This window comes from Spermophilus citellus (genome assembly GCF_964194105.1).
Source record: "Spermophilus citellus genome assembly, chromosome: 8".
In the NCBI taxonomy this organism is placed as follows: Eukaryota; Metazoa; Chordata; class Mammalia; order Rodentia; family Sciuridae; genus Spermophilus; species Spermophilus citellus.
The window spans coordinates 133,529,623-133,556,864 of NC_138189.1; the positions used below are offsets into that span (position 1 = coordinate 133,529,623).

At 38.1% G+C, this 27,242-nt stretch overlaps 1 protein-coding gene across 1 annotated transcript in view; it reads left to right on the forward strand.

Moving 5' to 3' along the window:
* The window catches only part of TTC29 (tetratricopeptide repeat domain 29), a gene marked incomplete at both ends in the record, with an annotated part of 222,133 nt that overhangs the window by 143,159 nt on the left and 51,732 nt on the right, over positions 1–27,242 (forward strand). The gene's annotated exons all lie outside the window — the stretch shown is intronic.

The following is a 27,242-nucleotide window of genomic DNA, read 5'->3' on the forward strand; positions in this document are numbered from 1 at the left end:
TGTTGAAAATCCAAGTGGATGCTTAAATAGATGACCATGCCCTGAGGCCCTTCCAGTTGTTTCTGCTGTCTCATTTAACCATGCAAATGTTATTAAGCATTCCTGGCTAAAAATTTTCAAGCATGTGCAAGTGTAATTGCATAGATAATTATGCATAATACTGTCACTTCCTATATCTAACATAGAAATTTTCTTTTTTGAAACAACATCAGCTTTCTACAGGGTAGCTTTCTCAATACAAATATGATTTATGAAAGATAAGAGAGTTAAACAACCTATTGCTCTTCAGGATTTCTTCTGAACTTTTTGCACATCAGTTTGAAAAAAAAAGGAAAGATCAAGTCATATGCTAAAATTAAAGCAAATTTAAAATATCCACAAATGAAAGAATCCATGTTCACAAATAGATTCCATTGAAAGTATATTCAATAATCACAATTATGACACAATCATACTCAGGTGAACCTAGGTCTATATAAAAATGTATATAAACAATAACAAGGACATAAAAGAACTGCCCACAAATAAAAATGAAGGCATCAATTGTTCAAGTTTGCATTTACCAAAGCCAGAATTATATAAACAGCAAAAAAAATGTCTGGAAAAATATTTTAGTAGCACCTACATGTTGGCGGGTTATTTTTCATGAAAATTATTAAGGAATCTGACAATACAGAATCTTGCCTGATGCCGTCCCTTTCCAGGTTGGATTCTGCACAGTTCTGCATCACTAGTTACCAGTGCAAAGTTTAGTATGCATGCAGCTGATTGGTGGAGCCTGGCTCACATGACCCCACAACTACAAGGAAAGGTGGAAAATGAGGACCTTTTCAGCACCTACAGTGAGAACAAATCTCCACCTCCCACCTAAATTTTTTTCTTTTTTTTTTTTTTTTTGAATTTTTTTGGTTCTGGAGATTGGATCCAGAGGAGCTTTATCACTGAACTACATCCCCCATGCCTTTATGTTTTTAGTCTTGAGATAGAGTCTCACTAAGTTTCTGAGGGTCTCACTAAATAGCCAGGATTGGTGTTGAACTTGCAATTATCCTGCCTCATCCTCCCGAGTCACTGGGAATTACAGGAATGCACCAGCACATCCAGCTAATGAAATTCTCTCTCTCTCTCTCTCTCTCTCTCTCTCTCTCTCTCTCTCTCTCTCTCATTTGTTTGGTACCAGGGATTGAACCATTGAATCCTGGGAGACTTAACCCCTAAGCCACATCCCCAGCCCCTTTTTATATTTTATTTAGAAACAGAGTCTCACTGAATTGCTTCGGGCCTCGCTAAATTGCTGAGACTGGCTTTGAACTTGGAATTCTCCTGCCTCAGCCTCCTGAGCCACTGGATTAAAGGATTAGGAATTTCTTAAAGATAGAAATGGAGGTTTCATTGCTGCAAACAGCCTCTCAAAATCGTGCTAAGTATAATGAAGAAAAAACGAAGAAAGCAGGCTAAGATGGCTATTTTTAAACAGAAGTTTACAAGAAACCTCTCAAAAGAGACATGGGGTGAAAAGAAACCTGACTGAAATAGGAGTCAGTCTGGACTATCTACGGTGGAGAGAAAGATACTCAGGGAAAGCTAAGCTTATTCAACAACCAAAGACCAATATGGCAGAACAAGTTTATTGTTCAGGAAGGGGAAGTAAGGACCAATGTTTGAGGGGCAGCCGGTCAATTTAGTCCTTATAAACCATGGTAATTACATTGGATTTTATTCCAGTTGTGATGAGAAATTACCACTGAGGTCTGAGTAGAGCACTCTGACTTTTCAAAAAGATCACTTTGGCAGCCATGTGAAGAATGGATTGGAAAGCAGTGGCCTCTTTTATTAAACCTACAATAAGAAGGGGAGGGGAGGGGAGGGGAGGGGAAGGGGGATAGTAGAGAATAGGATAGACAGCAGAATACATCAGTCATTAGAATGGCAATATGTAAATCAATGGAAGTGTAACTGATGTGATACAGCAATCGGTATACGGGGTAAAAATGGGAGTTCATAACTCACTTGAATCAAACTGTGAAATATGATATATTAAGAACTATGTAATGTTTTGAACGACCAACAATAAAAAATATATATATATATTTTTGCCTTGTGACAAAATTGAATCAAGAGTTTGACAAAGATAATACTTACCCATTATATAAGTAGTTTGGTATTTTTCTATTAAATTCTACCCCAATGGAGCCTATTTCTTTTTTTAGTGGTTTTAAAGAAATTGTAAGTGGGAGAATTCTTTTTTAAACCAATGAAAATTATTCCATTGCAACCAAATACATGTGGGATGTGTGTGTGTGTGTGTGTGTGTGTGTGTGTATTTTTTTTTTATTGTTGGTTGTTCAAAACATTACATAGTTCTTGATATATCATATTTCACACTTTGATTCAAGTGGGTTATGAACTCCCATTTTTACCCCGTATACAGATTGCAGAATCACATCAGTTACACTTCCATTGATTTACATATTGCCATACTAGTGTCTGATGTATTCTGCTGCCTTTCCTATCCTCTACTATCCCCCCTCCCCTCCCCTCCCCTCCCCTCTTCTCTCTCTACCCCCTCTACTGTAATTCATTTCTCCCCCTTGTATTATTTTTCCCTTTCCCCTCACTTCCTCTTGTATGTAATTTTGTATAACCCTGAGGGTCTCCTTCCATTTCCATGCAATTTCCCTTCTCTCTCGCTTTCCCTCCCACCTCTCATCCCTGTTTAATGTTAATCTTCTTCTCATGCTCTTCGTCCCTACTCTGTTCTTAGTTACTCTCCTTATATCAAAGAAGACATTTGGCATTTGTTTTTTAGGGATTGGCTGGCTTCACTTAGCATAATATGCTCTAATGCCATCCATTTCCCTCCAAATTCTATGATTTTGTCATTTTTTAATGCAGAGTAATACTCCATTGTGTATAAATGCCACATTTTTTTATCCATTCATCTATTGAAGGGCATCTGGGTTGGTTCCACAGTCTTGCTATTGTGAATTGTGCTGCTATGAACATCGATGTAGCAGTGTCCCTGTAGCATGCTCTTTTTAGGTCTTTAGGGAATAGACCAAGAAGGGGAATAGCTGGGTCAAATGGTGGTTCCATTCCCAGCTTTCCAAGAAATCTCCATACTGCTTTCCAAATTGGCTGCACCAATTTGCAGTCCCACCAACAATGAACAAGTGTACCCTTTTCCCCACATCCTCACCAGCACTTGTTGTTGTTTGACTTCAGAATGGCTGCCAATCTCCCTCTTTTTATATTTCCTGAAATAGCTTGAAAAGTATTGGTATTAGTTCCTCTTTAAAGGTTTTGTAAAACTCTGCTGTATACCCATCCGGTCCTGGGCTTTTCTTAGTTGGTAGTCTTTTGATGGTTTCTTCTATTTCCTCAATTGATATTGGTCTGTTTAGGTTTTCTATATCCTCCTGACTCAATCTGGGCAGATCATATGACTTAAGAAATTTATCGATGCCTTCACTATCTTCTATTTTATTGGAGTATAAGGATTCAAAATAATTTCTGATTATCTTCTGTATTTCTGAAATATCTGTTGTGATGTTGCCTTTTTCATCCCGTATGCTAGTAATTTGAGTTCTCTCTCTTCTTCTCTTTGTTAGCATGGCTAAGGGTCTGTCGATTTTATTTATTTTTTCAAAGAACTAACTTTTAGTTTTGTCAATTTTTTCAATTGTTTCTTTTGTTTCGATTTCATTAATTTCAGCTCTGATTTTAATTATTTCTTGCCTTCTACTTCTTTTGCTGTTGTTTTGCTCTTCTTTTTCTAGGATTTTGAGATGAAGTATGAGATCATTTATTTGTTGGTTTTTTCTTTTTTTAAGGAATGAACTCCAAGCAATGAATTTTTCTCTTAGAACTGCTTTCAATGTGTCCCATAGATTCCAATATGTTGTGTCTGCGTTTTCATTTATCTCTAAGAATTTTTTAATTTCCTCCTTGATGTCTTCTATAACCCATTGATCATTCAGTAACCTACTGTTCATTCTCCAAGTGATGCATGATTTTTCCTTCCTTCTTTTATCTTTGATTTTCAGTTTCATTCCATTATGATCAGATAAGATGCATGGTATTATCTATACTCCTTTATATTATCTAAGAGTTGCCCTGTGACATAATATATGATCTATTTTTGAGAAGGATCCATGTGCTGCTGAGAAAAAAGTGTAACTGCTTGATGTTGGGTGGTATATTCTATGTATGTCAATTAAGTCTAGGTTATTAATTGTGTTATTGAGTTCTATAGTTTCCTTATTCAACTTTTGTTTGGAAGATCTGTCCAGTGGTGAGAGAGGTGTGTTGAAGTCTCCCATGATTATTGTATGGTGGTCTATTAGACTCTTGAACTTGAGAAGAGTTTGCTTGATGAACATAGCTGCACCGTTGTTTGGGGCATATATATTTATGATTGTTATGTCTTGTTGGTGTATGGTTCCCTTGAGCAGTATGTAGTGTCCCTCTTTATCCCTTTTGATTAACTTTGGCTTGAAATCTATTTTATTTGATATGAGTATGGACACTCCTGCTTGTTTCCGAAGTCCATATGAGTGATATGATTTTTCCCAACCTTTCACCATCAGTCTATGTATATCTTTTCCTATCAAAGGCATCTCCTGTAGGCAGCATATTGTTGGGTCTTGTTTTGTGATCCATTCTACTAGCCTCTGTCTCTTAATTGGTGAGTTTAAGCCATTAACATTTAGGGTTATTATTGAGATATGGTTTGTTCTTCCAGCCATATTTGTTTATTTATGTTACTAAACATGGTTTGTTTTCCTCTTTGATTATTTTCCCCCCTTTACTGTCCTACCTCCCACTGTTGGTTTTCATTGTTATTTTCCATTTCCTCTTCCTGTAATGTTTTGCCAAGGATGTTTTGAAGAGATGGTTTTCTAGCTGCAAATTCTTTTAACTTTTGTTTATCGTGGAAGGTTTTAATTTCATCTTCCATCCTGAAGCTTAATTTCGCTGGATACACGATTCTTGGTTGGAACCCATTTTCTTTCAGTGTTTGAAATATGTTATTCCAGGATCTTCTAGCTTTCAGAGTCTGTGTTGAAAGATCAGCTGTTATCCTGATTGGTTTACCCCTAAATGTAATCTTCTTCCTTTCTCTTGTAGCTTTTAAAATTTTCTCCTTATTCTGTATGCTGGGCATCTTCATTATAATGTGTCTAGGTGTGAATCTCTTATGATTTTGCACATTCGGCGTCCTGTAGGCTTCTAGGATTTGGGATTCTGTCTCATTCTTCAAGTCTGGGAAGTTTTCTCGTATTATTTAATTGAATAGATTGCTCATTCCTTTGGTTTGGAGCTTTATACCTTCCTGTATCCCAATGACTCTTAAGTTTGGTCTCTTTATGTTATCCCATATTTCTTGGATGTTCTGCTCATGGTTCCTTAACAGTCTTGCTGAGCTGTCTATGTTCTTTTCAAGTTGAAATACTTTGTCTTCATTGTCTGATGTTCTATCTTCTAAGTGTTCTACTCTGTTGGTAGTATTCTCAATTGAGTTTTTAAGTTGGTGTTTTGCTTCCTGCATTTCTAGGATTTCTGTTTGTTTTTTATTACCTCTATCTCCCTGTATAGTTGATCTTTTGCTTCTTGGATTTGTTTATGTAATTCATTGTCGAAGTGATCTTTCATTGTCTGATTTTGCTGTCTAATGTCTTCCTTGAGACTCCAGATCATCTGAAGCATGTATATCCTGAATTCTTTATCTGACATTCCATCTGCTGCAGCTATTACCTCTTCTAAAGTTGAGTTGACCTGCATTGCTTGTGGTCCTTTCTTTCCTTGTCGTTTCATACTGCTCGCGTTTCTTTCTGCTTGGTGAAACTGTTGTGTTTTTGAAATTTTCCCCCTATATATTTATATTGCTCTTGTATAGTTGAAAAATCTCCCTTGCAGGGCGGGCAGCGGCTGTGCTCCTCCTCCAATTGGGGTGATCTGTCTACCACGCTGGCGGGCCGCTGGGCCTGTTCTGCTGGTCGGTCACAGGTCTGCCTACCTTGCAGGCGCAGGCGGCGCCTCTGCTCTGCCCTTACTCCAATTGGTGTGACATGACTACCACGCCGGCGGGCCACTGGGCCTGTTCAGGGTGCAGGCAGCGGCTCTGCTCTGCCCCTACTCCAATTGGGGTGACGTGACTACCACGCCGGCGGGCCGCTGGGCCTATTCTGGGCGTGGGCGGCGGCTCTGCTCTGCCCCTACTCCAATTGGGGTGACGTGACTACCACGCTGGCGGGCCTCTGGGCCTGTCCTGGGCGCGGGCGGCGGCTCTGCTCTGCCCCTACTCCAATTGGGGTGACGTGTCTACCATGCCAGCAGGCCGCTGGGCCTGTTCCTCCGGTCAGTCACAGGCCTGCCTACCTTGTGGGCGCGGGTAGCGGCTCTGCTCTGCCCCTACTCCAATTGGGGTGACGTGACTACCACGCTGGCGGGCCGCTGGGCCTATTCCGGGTGCGGGTGGCGGCTCTGCTCTGCCCCACTCCAATTGGGGTGACGTGACTACCACGCCGGCGGGCCGCTGGGCCTATTCTGGGCGCGGGCGGCGGCTCTGCTCTGCCCCTACTCCAATTGGGGTGTTGTGACTACCACGCTGGCGGGCCTCTGGGCCTGTCCCGGGCGCAGGCGGCAGCTGCTCTGCTCTGCCCCTACTCCAATTAGGGTGACGTGTCTACCATGCCGGCAGGCCGCTGGGCCTGTTCCTCTGGTCAGTCGCAGTTCTGCCTACCTTGTGGGCGCGGGTGGCGGCTCTGCTCTGCCCCTAGTCCAAATGGGGTGACGTGTCTGCCACGCCGGCAGGCCGCTGGGCCTGTTCTGGGCACGGGCGAAGGCTCTGCTGTGCCCCTACTCCAATTGGGGTGAAGTGTCTACCACGCCGGCAGGCCGCTGGGCCTGATCCGCTGGTCGGTCGCAGGTCTGCCTACCTTGCGGGCGCAGGCGGCGGCTCTGCTCTACCCCTACTCCAATTGGGGTGACGTGACTACCATGCCCGTGGGTCGTTGGGCCTGTTCTGGATAATTTATATATTTTTAAAATTTTCCCACATTTTTATTGATATATCATAGTAGTACATATTGATAGGATTTGTTGTTACATATTCATATATGCACACAATATAAAAATATAATTTGTCCAATAGCCAATATCACTCCTCAGCACTCCCCCTCCCTCCTCTCCTCTCACCTCTTGGTCCCTTTCCTATAGTAATCTCCCTTTGATTTCTTTTATGTAAGTGGGCAATTATTATGAGAAAAGATGACATTGAACTTAGAGATATTCACTGGTGACTGGAGATAATCTGTTGCATTTCCTATGATCTACAAATATTTCAAAGTGCCCTGTGGAAAATTAAACCTCACAATAAACCTGAGGCAGTTTTAGTTTTTCAAGATGCAATTGGACACTTGCACAAAATTATATGGGGGGAGTTTTAATAAATGTATATTTTAGGGCCCCTCAGATTTAATGAATTGGAATCTCTAGTGACAAGCCTTGTGAATCTGCTTTTTAGTGACTAACCAGGTGATTCTTAAGTGTAAAGTTCTTCAGTATTTTAGGTGATAATGCAAGGTCAGCTTTTCCTCATGAAAATATGCTATTTCATCAATTTATGTCAATTCATTTAGTGGGTCTTAAGGTTTATCAATTCCTTCTCTCCAAACACATCACATTGTATATATTAAATAAGTACAGCCCTTAACATTGCATAACACCTCTATGAAGTGGTTTTTATCAATAACATTTCTTAGTAACACTGGTACTACTATATATTATTATAAATCCACAAGCAGAAAACCAGAAAGCACTTCAAATGGGTGCTTTCATTTGTTGCTTTTATTCCTTTTGCTTCCTTTAGGTATGTTCGGATCAAGTCGAAAGTTTCTTGAACTCTTTTCCTCTATCAATACTGGTGACTTCATAGTTTATCTAAATAATTGACTTCACTCGGTAGCTTTCCTTTCCCCTCCCAGTGCTTATAAAATCCTACTTGTCATGCAAGCCTACCTGCCTGTGTTAGGTTGTAGCTAAATACCGTGCATGGGCAGCACCAAGGTGGTCTATAGCAGCAGCATCTTTCCCAAGCTTTGCACATCATTGATTCTTACTGAATTTTATGCTGCACGGTAGCACAAGTGAAAGTTTCTCACGGTGTGATTCTATTTAGATGCATTCTGGACGCAACAGGTTAGATGGTTACTCTAAAGAAAGCATTTTCAAACTATCATTAACCTGCGAAGGGACATTTTTCTCTACTTAGTTTTAAAACCAAATCCAGGAGACCCAAGACAGAAGGTATATTATGGCTCATGTACCTGCAAAATCAGTCTCCACGTCTGGCACATTTGACATTTGTGGAGAATGAATGGGTTTAATACTTGATGTCATAAAGTTATTTTGTAAAATGTTTTCCAATTTCACATTCACTTTGACTGTGGATGAAATAATATCCCCACATTAGTGAGATCACTGTGGCAAAGCTTGTCCTCATTCATCCCATGGCCAAAGCAAAATATTCTGACTCATATGATGAGACATCAGAGGAATGAATCATCTCTCTTCAACTCAGCTTCAGAAACAAGAAGAGGACAGAATTCTTGTGTGTTGGTGGGGAAACATGGGGTTAAAGTCGACAGTGTTTCGGGAAGAGCTCAGTGGACTTGTGCTGGGGCGAAAGCCCGCACAGTCCCAGCTAATGACTTGTAGGTACCGAATCCTCAGGTCTCTCAGGTGGGTTCAGTCGATCGGCTTCAGCAGTGTGATGAAAAGGTTGAGATAAAATAAACTGACAGTTGCTACTCATCGTAGGCAGCAAGCTGTACCCAGGCAGCTGAGACCCTGGGAGCCCTATTTCTTAAACAAAGGATTTCACTGCAGTGAGCAATGAACTCAGGAAAAAAAAATGGGGGCAGATTGGCAGCTGGTGACCGACAGGAGGAGGGAAAGGAGGGAAATGCATTCCCACCTACTTAATACCAACCCATTAAGCAGAAAACACTTTTCATCTCCACATGGCACTGTACCCCAATCAATACCCACCCACTGGCTGCCTGGGTGCCCACAAATGAATACACTGCAAGTTTAAGAATGCAGTCATTGATTTGGGACAGCGAATCGGCAGCTTTCACAGCCTATTTTCTGAAGATGCTAATGCAGTGTTTGTGATGCTTAGATAAAGTAATCATATCTGTAAACTGACAGCTGTCAAAAATCGACAAACATAGGGGAATGCCTAAGCATGCTAGACTTTACTTAAGCCATAATAGCAAACAATTGTGTAAGTCAATTTCCCCCATTTGGGGGCAGTGACTCCAATATTTGACTTAAATGTCTTAATTATCAGTACCACTATTTCCACCCTCTGCGCACCACACACACACACACACACACACACACACACACACAAATTTTTAAGATGACACACATGGAAAGTCTAGTAGGTGAATTTTACAATTATCTTATATTGCTTTCTTAGAGTGTGTTTGCGCAGAATTTTTTTAGTCACATTTAAAGTTTATAGAAGTTCATCATAACAACCCATTGGAACTTTATCCTACTACTAGATACTGAAAATTTGTCCTAATATAATGAGAATTTGTTCATGTATCATCACCTCCATATTATTCTAAACAATCTCCCATCCTCACTGGGTAAGTTTGGTGATTCTCAGAAACAGATTCTATCCTAAATAATACTTATATGAAAACAATGTATATATTTAAATGATATTTTGGTTCTGTAACTATAAGTTAGATTTTTTCCTCTAAGCTTAAATTCTCAGGTTCCAAGTTTTATACAGATTTTCTAACAGATCATTGGTCACTTCTTTACATCCTTATGCACTATTTCTGGGACACTGATCATAATATTAATCAAATGCAGACAGATGCTGACATAGGAAGTAGAAAGGAAAGCAAATTGTTCTAATCTATTGAAGAATAACTAGGTAATAGTTGAGGAACCAATAGGATCTCAGCAACTGAGATTTAAAGTCATTGTATAGAAGGTTGCTATGGAGACTGCCTAGGAATTTCATAGTAGGACCTTCAGTGAGAATTTTTTTTTTGGAAATGATGCTGTTCAAAAGAGCAGAGCATTGTACTGTAATTTCATCCATGTGCATGAAACAAGTAAGGTGAAATCCAAATGATCTCTTAATGAACATGAGTAGAATGAATTACATTTTATGAGCCAATTCAATTGTGTTACCTTCAAGCACATATTTTGAACACAGGCCTGGTTATTGGCCAGAATATTGCCTAACAGTTACAGAGGTTCATAGAAAGACACTAACTATTCATGCATCACAGGTAAGAGGGGACCTGTAAGGATGGCAAATGGAAGGGAGAGGAAGAAAGAGAGCCTTCTTGCTTTAAGATTATGGCTTCATTTAAAAAAATCAACCCCACTCATCACTTTTTTCTCAGCAAGAATTTAAACTACCCATATCAAATATTTTAATTCATTGAAAAAAATTCTTCTGGAGTTGTTACAGTGGTGCATGCCTAAAATCCCAGCGACTAGGGAGGCTGAGGCAGGAGAATCACAACTTTGAGGCCAGCCTCAGCAATGTGTTGAGACCCTATCTTAAAATTAAAAATTTTTTAAAGTACTGGGGATGTAGCTCAGAGGTAGAGTGCCCTGGCTTAAATCCCTAATATCTCTCTCTCTCTCTCTCTCTCTCTCTCTCTCTCTCTCTCTCTCTCTCTCTCTCTCTCACACACACACACACACACACACACACACAAATTATTCTGATAACCCAAACCAATTCAATTCACTATTCAACTATGAGTATGTATGTATGCATAGCTGTGTAAGAGATACCTTGGTAGGTACATACAAACATGTGTATACACATATATATTCTTTAATAACTGTGAAAATAAAAAGAACACAGTTGTCCGTAATCCCAGGCTGGGGCAGGAGGATTGCAAGTTCAAAGCCAGCCTTAGTAAAGCAAGGTGCTGAGCAATTCAGTGAGATCCTGTCTCTAAATAAAATACAAAAAAGGACTGGGAATGTGGCTCAGTGGTTGAGTGCCTCTGAGATCAATCCGTAGCACCCACCCCCGCCAAAAAAAGAACATGATTTTCTCAGTACTACTAATTTAGTGCCCTTGAGTTAAATGCTTAAGCTCCTTTATTGCAGACTAACTAACCACTAGTAAAATTCAAATGATAACCCAGCAATTAATATCCTTTTAAGATGAATTAACAGAAATGTTCACAGAAATGACAAACCTTTTATTGTTAGACAACAAGTTTGGTTTTGAAACTAGGCAGCTGAGGAGATACATCAAACCACTGAAAAGAATTTACAGAATTACAACAAAAGTTTAATCACTTGGAAAATGAAACATGAGTGAAAGTTGAAATTATTTAGGCTGTGGGAAAAGAAGGTTCTCTAACGACCCAATCACTGTGTCCAAGTAGGTGTCATTAAGGAAAGGAGATTTTTAACAGCTGTCCTCTGTCACCTCAGAGAATGGAGCCAAAGAAAATAGACAGCAATTACAGCACAAGAGAATCATTCTGAGTTCTCTGGTTGATTAGAATGTAGAAATACCCTCCTTCTCCACCAGTCAAATTCTGGTGACTTCATCAAGCCAGACCTTGTTTTGTTGCTGCTGTTTAGGAAACTGTAAATTGTATATTTACCCCTCAATGAGTATATTTTAAAATAAGGCAGCAGATTTCAAACTGACACACTGACCACATCAATAATCAGCAGCTGGAAATGAGAAGAAGGCCCAAACACACACAACCTCATGCGCCATACCAGTCCTACGAGCAAGCGGTAGTCTGGGACCACTCAAAATGGGAACCAAGGAGCCATGCAAGCCCAGCAGCCTCCTACCGTATCACATCACCAGTTTTCCTACTGATGACCCTCAGCCACCTAGGAAAGTTGGAATTGCATTAATTTAGTCTGGTAAGGAATGCCGAGAAATTTTCTTTTATAGAACTATAGTGATGCAGAAGACTTCAGAATTTACCCTCAATTGTGCAGCTGAAGAAACTTAAGCTCACAGAAAACAAGATGTATGGACCATCTTAGTCCCTTCAGGCTGTTATAACTATCAACAAGCAGCTTATAAAGAACAAAGGTTTTTGTTTTTGTTTTTTCCTCACAGCTCTGATGCTTGCTAAGACAAGGCAGATTCTGTATATGGTGAGGGCCCACTTTCTGGCCTGCACAGGATGCCTTCTTGCTGTATTTTTACCCAGTGAAAGGTGTGAATAGCTCTTTGGGGTCTTTTTCTTAAAGGCACTAATTCCATTCATGAGGGTAGAACCCAGATGACCTGATTACCTCCCAGAAGCCCCCCTTCTGAATACCACTGCCTTGTCAGTTAGGATACCACCATTTGAACTTGGGGATGGCAGAAACATTCAGATGACAGCACCTGCCCAAGGCCACACAGAAGAGGTGGCAGAGTCAGGACTTGAATGCTTATAGTCAAAGAGCACATCTACCATCTCTTTCCATTTCATTGTCCTGCCTCCAGCAATTTTACCATGTTTAAATTTTGAGTTTGGGTCTTAGTGTAGTAAATCTAATTTGCCTAAGAAGTTTGCCATCTACCTTTTTGGAAGGACATTGGAAAAATAAAGAAATATTATATATACCATATCACATATTATAAATATAGTGTCTCCTTATTATAAAGCACACTATCTATGTATGCTGTATATAGTGTACTTATATATAAAGTAGTGTGTGTCCATATATATGTATTTTGTATACCTGAGATTTAGTTCTTTTGTCAATTGAGAAAACTTACATAAGCTACTGAATTATTTGTTGAATCTACTTTCCACGGGTCTTTAGCAAGGTTAGACATAGAAATGAATCTCAGGTCAACCAGTCATAAGTACCATTTGAAAGTTATAGCCCTAAGTTAATTGCTTTCTTAAATTTTCATTACTCCATGGATCCCATCTTCCTTTTTATCTTGAAAGAAAAATTAATTTAATATTTGTTGTTTGTGAGGCTATCTTCTACAATAAATGATACTGTTTAGTAAGAATTTTGAAGACAGATATCAGAGGTGTTCCAATGATATTAAAAATAAGAGGTTGACTCTTCCCACCATAGAAACCATAGTCTTCACCTGAGCTTTCAATCCTTCCTCTATTGAGAAATACTAAGAATATGATGAACTGTTGAAACCATTAATTCTTCTACCAATGCCCATTTCATGTGGCTTCCCAGCCTAGGAGTACATCTTAGTGAGCTTGTGTTAAGGCATAGAAGATGCTTTAGGTCTATTTTTTACAGTAAGACATTTTCTCTGCTGCATCAAGAAGTGCTCACCTGCTTCCTTCATCCCCACACTGCTCCATTTTCTTCTTTCTTCTACTTAAAGGAAATAATTTTCATTGGCTGTGAGAGAGGAGCTAAGTTGATTCATGTAGAGGCCAGGTGAGCAAGAGAGAAAGGGAGAAGGAGGTTTGTGTATAGCATTGAGAAGGTGTGGAGAGAGCAACGGAATTTGATAATGAAGAAAATGGTGTTATGCGGTTGTGGGCATGCTAATTAGCTTGATTTAGCCATTCCATAATGTGTGTATATATACATATCAGAACATCACATTTACATCATAAATACATATAATTTTATTTGTCAATTTAAATAAATAATAAAATGGGAGATTATGATATGGTGTGTTGGATTATGATGATGTTTGAAAAATGCAAGCAAAGAACATAAATTATCCGGCTGGGGAAGCTGAGGCAAAGAGGATCATGAGTCCAAAGCCAGCCTCAGCAAATGTGAGGCACTAGGCAACTCAGTGAGACCCTGTCTAATAAAAATACAAAATAGGGCTGAGGGTGTGGCTCAGTGGTCTAGTGCCCCTGAGTTCAATCCCCAGTGCCACACACACAAAAAAAGAATGTGAGTTATCCTTCAACTGCTCATCAAACCATTTCCTCACCTATGCAAGAACTTAGACTGAACCACATGGGTTTCTATATGTATAAGGTGTTTCAGGTTATCTGTTTATTCTCTGATGTTAAATTATTTACCTCCAATGATAAGAAATTTGGTTAATTTAAATAAAACATGTTCCCTTGCCTCCCAGACTCTGCCTCCTGGATTCTGTTCTAAGTGATCATCCAGAGCACAATGAGAACCGTAGAATAAGTTGATTGGATTTCTCATTTTCTACTCTTGAAGATGTTTCCATGTAGATGTTATAGGATATTTTCTAAAACAACAAAACACCATAATTAATAAGCAGCACTTTATATCATTGACTAATAGATGACACTGACTTAAGAAAAACATTTCGTTATTGTCATTTATTTCTCACTAACAAAAAACAGTGAGCTAGTTGTTGCTTTGAACCTGGCATTCCCAAATTAACTTCTCTATATACTTCAACAGTAATGTCAGAAAAGTAGTCACATAATAAATATTTTATATCACAAGTAACTTTATAAGAGTGTAATTAAACACTCATTTTATTTTGATATTTAACTTATTTTTCCCTTCTCTGGATACTTAATAAATTTCCAACGATCCATTTATTTTAAACAATATTTTCCATGTGAATGGTCTAGACATACATTTAATTTCTATAAATAGCAAACTAAATGACTTACTTTGAAAGTGATCCTGTTCTGCACAAAGATGTCAAGAAAGAGTCCAGTAGGAGAAAAAAATTGATAAGAAAATGGAATTTTAAAAGGTGATAAAAAGATAAGAAGTTTCAATGTCTTCCATATGTATTAAATTATACTATGCATTCTTCATAGAACTTGAAAAAACAGTCCTAAAACAGACCCAAAATAGCAAAGGCAATACTGAGCAAGAGGAGCAATGCTGGAGGCATCACAATACCTGATCTGAAATTATACTACGGAGCTGTAGTAGCAAAAACAGCATGGTACTGGCAACAAAATAGAAATGAAGATCAATGGAATAGAACAGAAAACACAGAGATAGACCCACCTACTTCACAGCCATAGGATATTTGACAAAGGTGTTAAAAATATAAGTTGGAGAAAAGAGAGCATTTTTTTATTGGTTGTTCAAAACCTTACAAAGTTCTTGACATATCATATTTCATACATTAGCTTCAAGTGGGTTATGAACTCCCATTTTTACCCCAAATACAGATTGCAGAATCACATCGGTTACACATCCACATTTTTACTTAATGGCATACTAGTAACTGTTGTATTCTGAAAAAAAAAAGATAGCAGAATGAATTGGACATTATTACCCTATGTACATACATGATTACATGACTGATGTGATTCTACACCATGCACAACCAGAAGAATGAGAAGTTATACTCCATTTATGTATGATGTGTCAAAATGCATTCTACTGTCATGTACAACTAATTAGAACAAATAAAAAATAAATTTAAAAAAGAGAGCATTTTTAACAAATGGTAATGAGAAAACTAGATATCTATTTGTAGCAAAATGAAACTAGATCCTTATCTCCCATCCTGCAAAAAAAGTCAAATCAAAGTTGATAAAGATTAGGAATTATACCAGAAACTTTGTAACTGCTAGAAGAAAACATAGGGTCAACTCCATTGTATTGGTACAGGCACCAACTTCCTTAATAATACTTCTGTAGCTCAACAAATAAAACCAAGAATCAATAACCCAGATTCCATTAAATTAAAAAACATCTGCACATCAAAAGAAATGATTAAGTGTGAAGAGAGAGCCTACAGTATGAGGAAAAATCTTTGCCAGCTGCTTCTCTGACAAGGGATTAATATCCAGAATATACAAAGAACTCAAAAAAACACTAAACAAATAACCCAATCAACAAATGGGGAAAAGAACTAAGCAGACAATTCTCAAAAGAAAAAACACAAATGGCCAACAAATATATGAAAAAGTGTTTAACATCTCTACAATCAGGGAAATGCAAAAGAAAACCACATTGAGATTTCATATCACTAATTACAATGGCAATTATCAAGAATACCAATAATAATAAATGCTAGCAAGGATGTGGGGGAAAGGGTACACTCATACATTTTTGGTGCGATTGGAAATTAGTACAACCACTTTGGAAAGCAGTATGAAGGTTTCTCAAAAAAAATCAGGAATGGAACCACCATATGACCCAGCTATTCCACTCCTTGGTATTTATCCAAAAGAACTAAAATCAGCATACTTTACTATAGTGATATAGCAACATCAATTTTTATAGCAGCACAATTCACAATAACCAAATTATAGAACAAGCTCAGATGCCGATCAATAGATGAATGGATTAAGAAAATGTGTATAAATACACAATGGAGTTTTATGTATTCATCCATACAGAAGAATGAAAATACGGCATTTGCTGGCAAATGAATGGGCAATGGAGAACATCATGCTAAGTCAGAAAATCAAGGGTCAAATGTTTTCTCTCGGCCCCGCCATCACCCCGAAATAGCGAGAAGAGGAAGATGGCTGCGGGAAGTGAGTAAGCCGCTCCGTGCTCCGCGCCCCGCGCCGCCGCGTCTGAAAAGATGAGACAAACAGCTGTGACTCGGCATTAATCCATCTGGCTGAAACAACTGATTAGCCCTTCTCATCATACGGAGGTAAATGCCTACCGAGCCTTCATAAGTAGTGGCCACAGGTTCCAAACGGGGCTTGAGAGAGACAGTAAGGACCCACCCGTTGCATTGGTCGCCCAGCAAGAGGAAACGAACTGTCGCCATTTGCAAGAGACACCACTATGGCAGAGAACTGATGTCACCAGACTGCGGCGGAGGAGATAACTTCATTGAAACCTGCTGCTACAGGTGTGTAATCCCCCTAGCCTTCCCTCTCCACACATCGGGGAAACCTTAAGGGCCCCTCCCAGTTCTCCCGTAAGGGCCCCTCCCAGCTCTCCCGTGAGTGCTACAGCCAGCCCGAGGGAATCAGAGGTGGTGCGGGACCCGCGGCGTGGGACTACCGCTCCCACCAGGGCTGACTGCTGAGGTCTCTTGCACCAGCTACGGGGGAGTGGCTACCGGAGTGCAAGTAAAATTCGCTGAGGATTCTCAGCCCCAAGCTCTACAAACTTAGGGTCTGAGGGAATGGCAAACTGGAAGAGTGAGCCCAGTCGTTCATGAAAACAGGGCTCCCGGGAGCAGCAGACCTGGCGTGTAGCCAGTATTGTGGTGAGCGGCACCCGTGAGAGGGGCCTGGCTAGAGGAAAAGTGGGAAGTGACTAGACACAAGAGAAGGCCCTAGGCACTCAGGATTGGAGACTCGCCCAGTCTGGGAGGAGCTGCTGCACAGTGATTGGTTCCCGTGTATTGACAGGAGAAACTTGACCTGGTGGGCACAGCTCCACCTACTGGAAGAGAAGTTAATCAAACTCTAAGACGGCGTTTATTAGTTTTTTTTTTTTTTTTTTGATTTGGGTTTTTCTTTCATCTTCATTTTTCTATCTCGTTGTTTTTTTCTTTCTTTTTCTTTTTTCTCTTCTAATTTTAATTTTAATTTTTTTAATTATTATTATTATTTTTTCTTTTTTTCTTTTTTAGTTCCTATTTCTTTCTTCTTTTGTCATTTCATTTTTCTTATCCCCCCTTCCTTGAATTCTACCTGCCTACTCTCATTCTCTTTAGTGACTTCTTCCCTTCCCTTCTAATACCTTTCCTCCCAAGCATCAAATAAATTTATAGGAGTAAACAGTAACTCAGCAGTCAAACAGAACAAGAAGCAACATGAGCAGCTTTAAGAAGCAAGGAAGAAAAGGAGTACAAACAATGCAGGACAGCCTAAATATTCAGGAGGACCTAGAGTCATCAGAAAAATGGTCATATAAAGAACTCAAGGAACACCTTAGACAGATGGAATGGAACCTTAAAGAGGATACAAGACAGCTAATTCAAGCAGCAAAAGAACACATTGAGAATGAATTACATAAACAGCTAAAAGAAGAAGTTAAGCATCTTTATCAGGAGATAGAGATTATAAAAAATAATCAAACAATAATTCTAGAAATGAAGGAAACAATAAACCAAATTAAAAACTCAATTGAGAGTATCACTAACAGAGTGGAGCAAGTAGAAGCCAGAATGTCAGATAATGAAGACAAAATATACCATCTTGAAAAGAGTCTAGCCAACTCAGAAAGGCTGGTAAAAAATCACGAGAAAAACATCCAAGAGTTATGGGATAACATAAAAAACCAAACTTACGAGTCATCGGGATAGAAGAAGGTACAGAGATTCAAACCAAGGGAATGAGAAACCTGCTGAATGAAATAATTACAGAAAACTTTCCAGAGATAAAAAAGGAAACAGATATACAAATTGAAGATGCGTACAGGACACCGAGCACACAAAATCACAGTAGACCAACGCCAAGACACGTTGTTATGAAGATATCCAATATACAGAACAAAGAGAAAATATTAAAAGCTACAAGAGAAAGGAGACAGATTACATTCAGGGGTAAACCAATAAGGTTAACAACGGATTTTTCATCACAGACACTGAAAGCAAGAAGGTCATGGAACAACGTATTTCAAACACTGAAAGACAATGGATGCCAACCAAGAATTCTGTATCCAGCAAAATTAAGCTTCAGGTATGACAACGAAATAAAGATCTTTCATGATAAACAAAAGTTAAAAGAATTTGCAGCCAGAAAACCAGCATTGCAAAGCATTTTGAGCAAAACACTACACGAGGAAGAAATGAAAAACAATAACCAAAACCATCAGTGGGAAGTGCCTCAGTAAAGACAGAGGGCGAGGGGAAAGATAATCACGGAGAAACAAACTAAATTTTTTTTTTAAAAAAGGATAAACAATCAAACATGGATGGAAGTTCAAACCATATATCAATAGTAACTCTGAATGTTAATGGCTTAAACTCTCCAATAAAGCGACATAGGCTGGTATCATGGATTAAAAAAACAAATCCAACAATATGCTGCCTCCAGGAGACACATCTGATTGGAAAAGACATACACAGGCTGAAGGTGAAAGGATGGGAAAAAATATACCACGCACACAGTCCTCGTAAGCAAGCAGGGGTGGCCATCCTCATATCGAATAAAATCTACTTCAAGACTAAGTTAATCAAAAGGGATAAAGAAGGTCATTATATACTGTTAAAAGGAACCATTCAGCAACAAGACATAACAATTATCAATATTTATGCACCAAATAATGGTGCTGCGACATTCATAAAACAAATTCTCCTCAAGTTCAAGAATCAAATAGACCACAACACAATAACTATAAGTGACTTCAACACACCTCTCTCACCATTGGACAGATCTTCCAAACAAAAGTTGAATAAAGAAACTATAGAACTCAATATCACAATCAATAACCTAGACTTAACTGACATATATAGAATATATCAACCATCATCAAATGGATATACTTTTTTCTCAGCAGCACATGGATCCTTCTCAAAAATAGACCATATATTATGCCATAGGGCAACCCTCAGTAAATATAAAGGGGTGGAGATAATACCATGCATTTTATCTGATCATAATGGAATGAAACTGGAAATCAATGATAAAAGAAGGAAGGAAAAATCCTACATCACATGGAAAATGAACAATATGTTACTGAATGATCAATGGGTTACAGAAGACATAAAGGAGGAAATCAAAAAATTCTTAGAGATAAATGAAAATACAGACACAACATATCGGAATCTACGGGACACAATGAAAGCAGTTTTAAGAGGAAAATTCATCGCCTGGTGGTCATTCCTCAAAAAAAGAAAAAACCAACAAATAAATGAGCTCACACTTCATCTCAAATCCCTAGAAAAGGAAGAGCAAAACAACAGCAAATGTAGCAGAAGGCTAGAAATAATTAAAATCAGAGCGGAAATTGAAACAAAAGAAACTATTGAAAAAATTAACAAAACTAAAAGTTGGTTCTTCGAAAAAATAAATAAGATCGACAGACCTTTAGCCATGCTAATGAAGAGAAGAAGAGAGAGAACTCAAATTACTAACATACGGGATGAAAAAGGCAATATCACAACAGATGCTACAGAAATACAGAAGACAATTAGAAATTATTTTGAAAACCTATATTCCAACAAAATAGAAGATAGTGAAGACATCGATAAATTTCTTAAGGCATATGACTTGCCCAGACTGAGTCAGGAGGATACACACAATTTTAACAGACCAATATCAATGGATGAAATTGAAGAAGCCATCAAAAGACTACCAACCAAGAAAAGCCCAGGACCGGATGGGTATACAGCGGAGTTTTACAAAACCTTTAAAGAAGAATTAATACCAATACTTTTCAAGTTATTTCAGGAAATAGAAAAAGAGGGAGCTCTTCCAAATTCATTCTATGAGGCCAACATCACCCTGATTCCGAAACCAGACAAAGACACCTCAAAGAAAGAAAACTACAGACCAATATCTCTAATGAACCTAGATGCAAAAATCCTCAATAAAATTCTGGCGAATCGAATACAAAAATACATCAAAAAAATTGTGCACCATGACCAAGTAGGATTCATCCCTGGGATGCAAGGATGGTTCAACATACGGAAATCAATAAATGTTATTCACCACATCAATAGACTTAAAGATAAGAACCATATGATCATCTCGATAGATGCAGAGAAAGCATTTGACAAAGTACAGCATCCTTTTATGTTCAAAACATTAGAAAAACTAGGGATAACAGGAACTTACCTTGACATTGTAAAAGCTATCTATGCTAAGCCTCAGGCTAGCATCATTCTGAATGGACAAAAGTTGAAGGCATTCCCTCTAAAATCCGGAACAAGACAGGGATGCCCTCTATCTCCACTTCTATTCAATATAGTTCTCGAAACACTGGCCAGAGCAATTAGACAGACGAAAGAAATTAAAGGCATAAAAATTGGAAAAGAAGAACTTAAATTATCACTATTTGCAGATGACATGATTCTATACCTAGAAGACCCAAAAGGGTCTACAAAGAAACTACTAGAACTAATAAATGAATTCAGCAAAGTGGCAGGATATAAAATCAACACGCATAAATCAAAGGCATTTCTGTATATCAGCGACAAAACTTCTGAAACGGAAATGAGGAAAAACACTCCATTCACAATATCCTCAAAAAAAATAAAATACTTGGGAATCAACCTAACAAAAGAGGTGAAAGATTTATACAATGAAAACTACAGAACCCTAAAGAGAGAAGTAGATGAAGATCTTAGAAGATGGAAAAATATACCCTGTTCATGGATAGGCAGAACTAACATCATCAAAATGGCGATATTACCAAAAGTTCTCTATAGGTTTAATGCAATGCCAATCAAAATCCCAACGGCATATCTTGTAGAAATTGACAAAGCAATCATGAAATTCATATGGAAAAATAAAAGACCCAGAATAGCAAAAGCAATTCTAAACAGGAAGTGTGAATCAGGTGGTATAGCGATACCAGATTTCAAACTATATTACAGAGCAATAGTGACAAAAACAGCATGGTACTGGTACCAAAACAGGCAGGTGGACCAATGGTTTAGAATAGAGGACACAGAGACTAATCCACAGAGTTACAACTATCTTATATTTGATAAAGGGGCTAAAAGCATGCAATGGAGGAAGGATAGCATCTTCAACAAATGGTGTTGGGAAAACTGGAAATCCATATGCAACAAAATGAAACTGAATCCCTTTCTCTTGCCATGCACAAAAGTTAACTCAAAATGGATCAAGGAGCTTGATATCAAACCAGAGTCTCTGCATCTGATAGAAGAAAAAGTTGGCTCCGATCTACAGATTGTGGGGTCGGGCTCCAAATTCCTTAATAGGACACCCATAGCACAAGAGTTAACAACAAGAATCAACAAATGGGACTTAATTAAACTTAAAAGTTTTTTCTCAGCAAGAGAAACAATAAGAGAGGTAAATAGGGAGCCTACATCCTGGGAACAAATTTTTACTCCTCACACTTCAGATAGAGCCCTAATATCCAGAGTATACAAAGAACTCAAAAAATTAGACAATAAGATAACAAATAACCCAATGAGTAAATGGGCCAAGGACCTGAACAGACACTTCTCAGAGGAGGATATACAATCAATCAACAAGTACATGAAAAAATGCTCACCATCTCTAGCAGTCAGAGAAATGCAAATCAAAACCACCCTAAGATACCATTTCACTCCAGTAAGATTGGCAGCCACTATGAAGTCAAACAACAACAAGTGCTGGCGAGGATGTGGAGAAAAGGGTACACTTGTACATTGCTGGTGGGACTGCAAATTGGTGCGGTCAATTTGGAAAGCAGTTTGGAGATTCCTGGGAATGCTGGGAATGGAACCACCATTTGACCCTGCTATTGCCCTTCTCGGACTATTCCCTGAAGACCTTAAAAGAGCATGCTACAGGGATACTGCCACATCGATGTTCATAGCAGCACAATTCACAATAGCTAGACTGTGGAACCAACCCAGATGCCCCTCAATAGATGAATGGATAAAAAAAATGTGGCATCTATACACAATGGAGTACTATGCAGCAATAAAAAATGACAAAAATCATAGAATTTGCAGGGAAATGGACGGCACTAGAGCAGATTATGCTTAGTGAAGCTAGCCAATCCCTAAAAAACAAATACCAAATGTCTTCTTTGATATAATGAGAGCAAATATGAACAGAGCAGGGAGGAAGAGTAGGAAGAAAAGAGTAACATTAATCAGTGACATGAGATGGGAGGGAAAGGGAGAGAAGAGGAAAATTGCATGGAAATGAAGGGAGACCCTCATTGCTATACAAAATTACATATAAGAGGTTGTGAGGGGAATGGGAAAATAAACAAGGAGAGAAATGAATTACAGTAGATGGGGTAGGGAGAGAAGAAGGGAGGGGAGGGGAGGGGGGATAGTAGGGGATAGGAAAGGTAGCAGAATACAACAATTACTAATAGGGCATTATGTAAAATTGTGGATGTGTAACCGACGTGATTCTGCAATCTGCATTTGGGGTAAAATTGGGAGTTCATAACCCACTTCAATCTAATGTATGAAGTATGATATGTCAAGAGCTTTGTAATGTTGTGAACAACCAATAAAAAAAATAAATAAAATTAAAAAATTTTTAAAAAAATGTTTTCTCTCATATGCAAAAGATATAGCAAAATTAAAGGAAAGAAAGAAGGGAGGATCAGCTATCATGAAGATACCAGGAAGATCAGTGGAGTAGAAGAAGGAGAAGAAGGGAGAGAGGAAGAATGGGAAAAAGAAGGAAATGCAGAATGAATTTAACAAACTCACACTGTGTGCATATATAAATATCTCATGGAGTATTCCACCTTTATGTATGTGTAGGAAGCACCAATGCGAAAAGGAGAATAGAGGGAGAATAGAGGGAGAGAATAGTGAATAAGTTTGGTGTGGGGGAGGGGGAGACAGGGACTGAAATTGAGTGAATCAAATTCCATGGTTTTTTCAAAATGAACCCAACTACTATGTATAACTGTAAGGCTCTAATAGAAAAAAAAAACTTATGACCATTGTTTTTTAATTAATTAATTTTAATTGACATAATTGTCCCTCTTCATGCATAAAATGTGATCTTTTGTTTTGAAATAATCACAATGTCAAGAATCAACTTGTAGAAGTAAAAAATGAAGAGCTATATAATGGAGGGTTGCACCCTGAGACTCATGAATGAGGATGCTACATCTAAAAAAAATGTTCTAAGAGGCTAAATATCATATTGCATTGCTGGCATTGTTTGGAGACTTTTTGTTTGCTTGCTTACTAGTAGAAATTGGCCTTGAAATTACTTGTTGTTGTCATTCTACATTTTTGTTCCCTGAAAACCTGAAGTCAAGATTTTATCTTAGCTATCAGAATCTTTGTCTAGCTGAATTTCTTCTACCACTAAATTTTCTCAAGACTCCCTGCATACATACAAAAGACTTGTAAAGAGATGCTCCCTGTGCACAGCTAGGTGGATTTCATTTTCTCAAGATACCAAAGGGGAAAAACATTTCAGAGTACTACTGCAATAAAATTTCATTTTCTGGTAGTCCTATACCAGAAGTGAATAACTTGAAATAATGCAGTATTGGAATAACACGTTGGTAGGCTTTGCTTATAATGAAGTTCCGCTGAACCCAAAACATAGTGAGTTAGTTTTATTTAATGCTTGCTTTTATTGAGTAAATCTTTCATAACATAGTCCTTACATTAACTTTACACAGTGCTGAGGAAACATTATGGTCTACCCATTTGTCATGTGCTTTTCAGGATTTTAATCTTAAACTATAAAATTACATGTGTTTTCACCCATCATTTGTTCAGCGATATTGGGGTTGGATCCTGTTTTTATTGTGGTTTCAGAATCTTGGTTTCAGAAATCTTAAAAGAACCTTCTGTACAGAATTTTATTCCCTTAATCCATCTTCTTGAGATAAATATAAAAGTTAACTCCTTTCAACATGATGCAATCTAATATGTGGAATACATATTTTAATTGAGAAAAGGGGTCAAGTCCCTTAATACTGGATTATTCAATCTAGCAATTCTTCTATTCACATATGGTTATAGATTTCATTGTACCATGTTTGTTTGTTTGTTATGAACACTATATCAGCAGGTGTGTTTCTGAATATGCACTTATTTCAAGAAAGGGAGAGTGTATTTTAATCCCAAAGCATGTCTGGTACCAGGTTCTTTCCACTAGAAATCATTGCCTATCTTGTGTTCTGTGCATCACACATGCACATCTAACTAGTAAATGAAGTTTATGTGACTATTATACTTCTCAAGCCTAAGATTGTCAGGATATTTTAATGTTTGTGAAACTCATACAAATCTGCAAGTTCTACTTCCCTGGGGAGAAATCAAGAGAAGCTATCTATCGTGAGACACAAGAGATGTGGATTCTAATAACAATCCAGTCATCCTTTACTATCTGGTCATCCATTTTCTAATTTGTTATATGAGCAAATTATTCTTAAGTCTACAGGATGCTGTGGTTTGGACAAGGTTTGAATGTGTCCCAAAAATGCCCTCATTGTAATGGTTTTGAAAGATACTGGAGCCTTTAAGAGGAAAGATGTGGGTCATAAGAGCATGCCCTTGGAAGAGATTAATGAAGTTCCCTTAAGCTCTGGTTAGTTCCCACAAGAATGAGCAAACCTGGCTTCTGAATCTCTCTGGCTTCCTGTCCCCCCATGTGATCTTTACCTCTCACATGCTGTCCCACCGTGATGCCAACAGCTACATTCTGATGCAACCAAGGGAGTCCTCACTAGAGGCTGAAACAATGTGCACTCTCCCATCTTGAACTTTCGGCCTCCAAAACTGTGAGCTAAAGCAAACATCTCTCTTTTATAAAGGTCCCAGTCTCAGATATTTTGTTATAGCAATATAATGTGAATATGTTAATAGTCCATATATTAATATGGATTATTGAAGCCGTTAATTATGGGGGGGAAAACTTGGTGTGGTGACACTTTATATTTCAATAAATATTTGTTCAGCAATCTAAGAGGTATAAACTAGAGAAGGCAAATTCAGAACTATGAGAACCCAAGCTCTCTTAATGAGAGAGATGAAACTCCACCGTGTATGTGCCTGAATGTGTTGACGCATTTGCCCAAAAAGGGATTCATGATCCCTGGAATACAGCTAGAGAATGCTGGCCATAAGAGATGGTAAAATGGAACATGTTTCTTTTATTTTTGTGTGTATTAAAGAATAAGTGTTTTAAACAATGAGAACATTTATGATGCAGGAAGTGAAATTTCTTATAACATACACACACACCCCAAGGATGGAAAGTTTCTTTCATTTGATCCTGCTATACCCCTTAAGATACCACCCTGTGTTCTATAAAAATGACTGGGATATTGTGGTCTCCATCTACACATTTCCCAGAAAGCGCTTTGAATGAAGTATTTTCCTACATTCAGTTTGGGGGGAGCAGATTTTCACAGATTTGGAAGAATATGTGAATTCTGGAAATTTTTATAACTCTAAATTACCCTTTCACAGTTGTTTAAATTTAATTAAAATATTTTGAAGTTCTGCTACAAAGCATAGTGTCACATTTATTTCAAATGGGAGGCTTGTAGAAAGAAGTAAAATAACTATCTGTTTTGAACATTATTTCCTTTTATCTCCTGTACTGAAAATTGATACACAGTTAAACATTCTTTGCCTTCTCTTAAAGCTAAAATTTTTTGTTAGAGTTGTGTTTACTATCCTTGACATTTCAAAGAAAGATAAAAATATATATGTAACACTTTTGAATTGTAAAATATTCCAATTTTTGAACATCTCTACAGATCTAGAATACCAAGTAGCTATAAATGTCATTGCTAAGCTGGGGTGGGGGTGAAATATAACATCTTATCAGGCAAAAGGATTATTTGAATGTAGTGTTGAATTTAATATTCACTTTCAAGCTTCGGCCATCTGGCTATAAGAGGCTCTAAAAGCCATGGAAATAGCAGGTGGTTCCATTCTACTTGAAAACCTATAAATTCAACCTTATTCAGACTGACTTCCAAGTTGGTCTTCCACAAAGTGGAGATTCAGAACCAATGTAAAGGAGGTAAAATGAGCCCTTGGCCATTTCACCCTTAGCTGAGAGCCAATGACTGTGGACGGATAGAGTGATGGCCAGACTCAGCACACAGAGCCCCATCTGATCTAATTCAAACCTACTTCAAACCCTAGACTGTAATAGCCTCTGATGACAGAGGTTAAAATGAAGAATCATGTCATCAACTTCTTTTTTTTAGACTACTTAATTAAATAATTAGGTAAATATTAAAATTACTGATAGATCTCCAATGTTTTTACCAGTGTATCTAGTTGAAGACTGTGCTACATATCTTGCTTGCGTTCAACTTATAACATTATTTCAAAGCTTTCTCTAAGCTAGCATAAATTCCTGTAGCAATGCATTGCTCCTGCTTGTTTATGCTCTCCTGCTATAGTTAGACATTGGGAAAATTAGAAAATGTTTGGTAAACTTAGGAAATTAATTAGAAGAATCACATCATAAAGGAAATGCTACAAATCACAACCAAGGCACATCCATTGAGGTTAGCAATAACTAATTTCTGTAAAATTTTTTTCAAAAGTCCTCACCCAGTGATTCTGGAAAATCAGAAAAATTTTATTCTTATTTGTTTCTGTAAAATGAATTCTAAGCAGATTACATCGGGACCAAGTATGCTTAAGGTTTGCATTTCTCCCTCTTGTTGTTCAAAGCTGTTGCTGTCCAGCTGATAAATCTGACAAG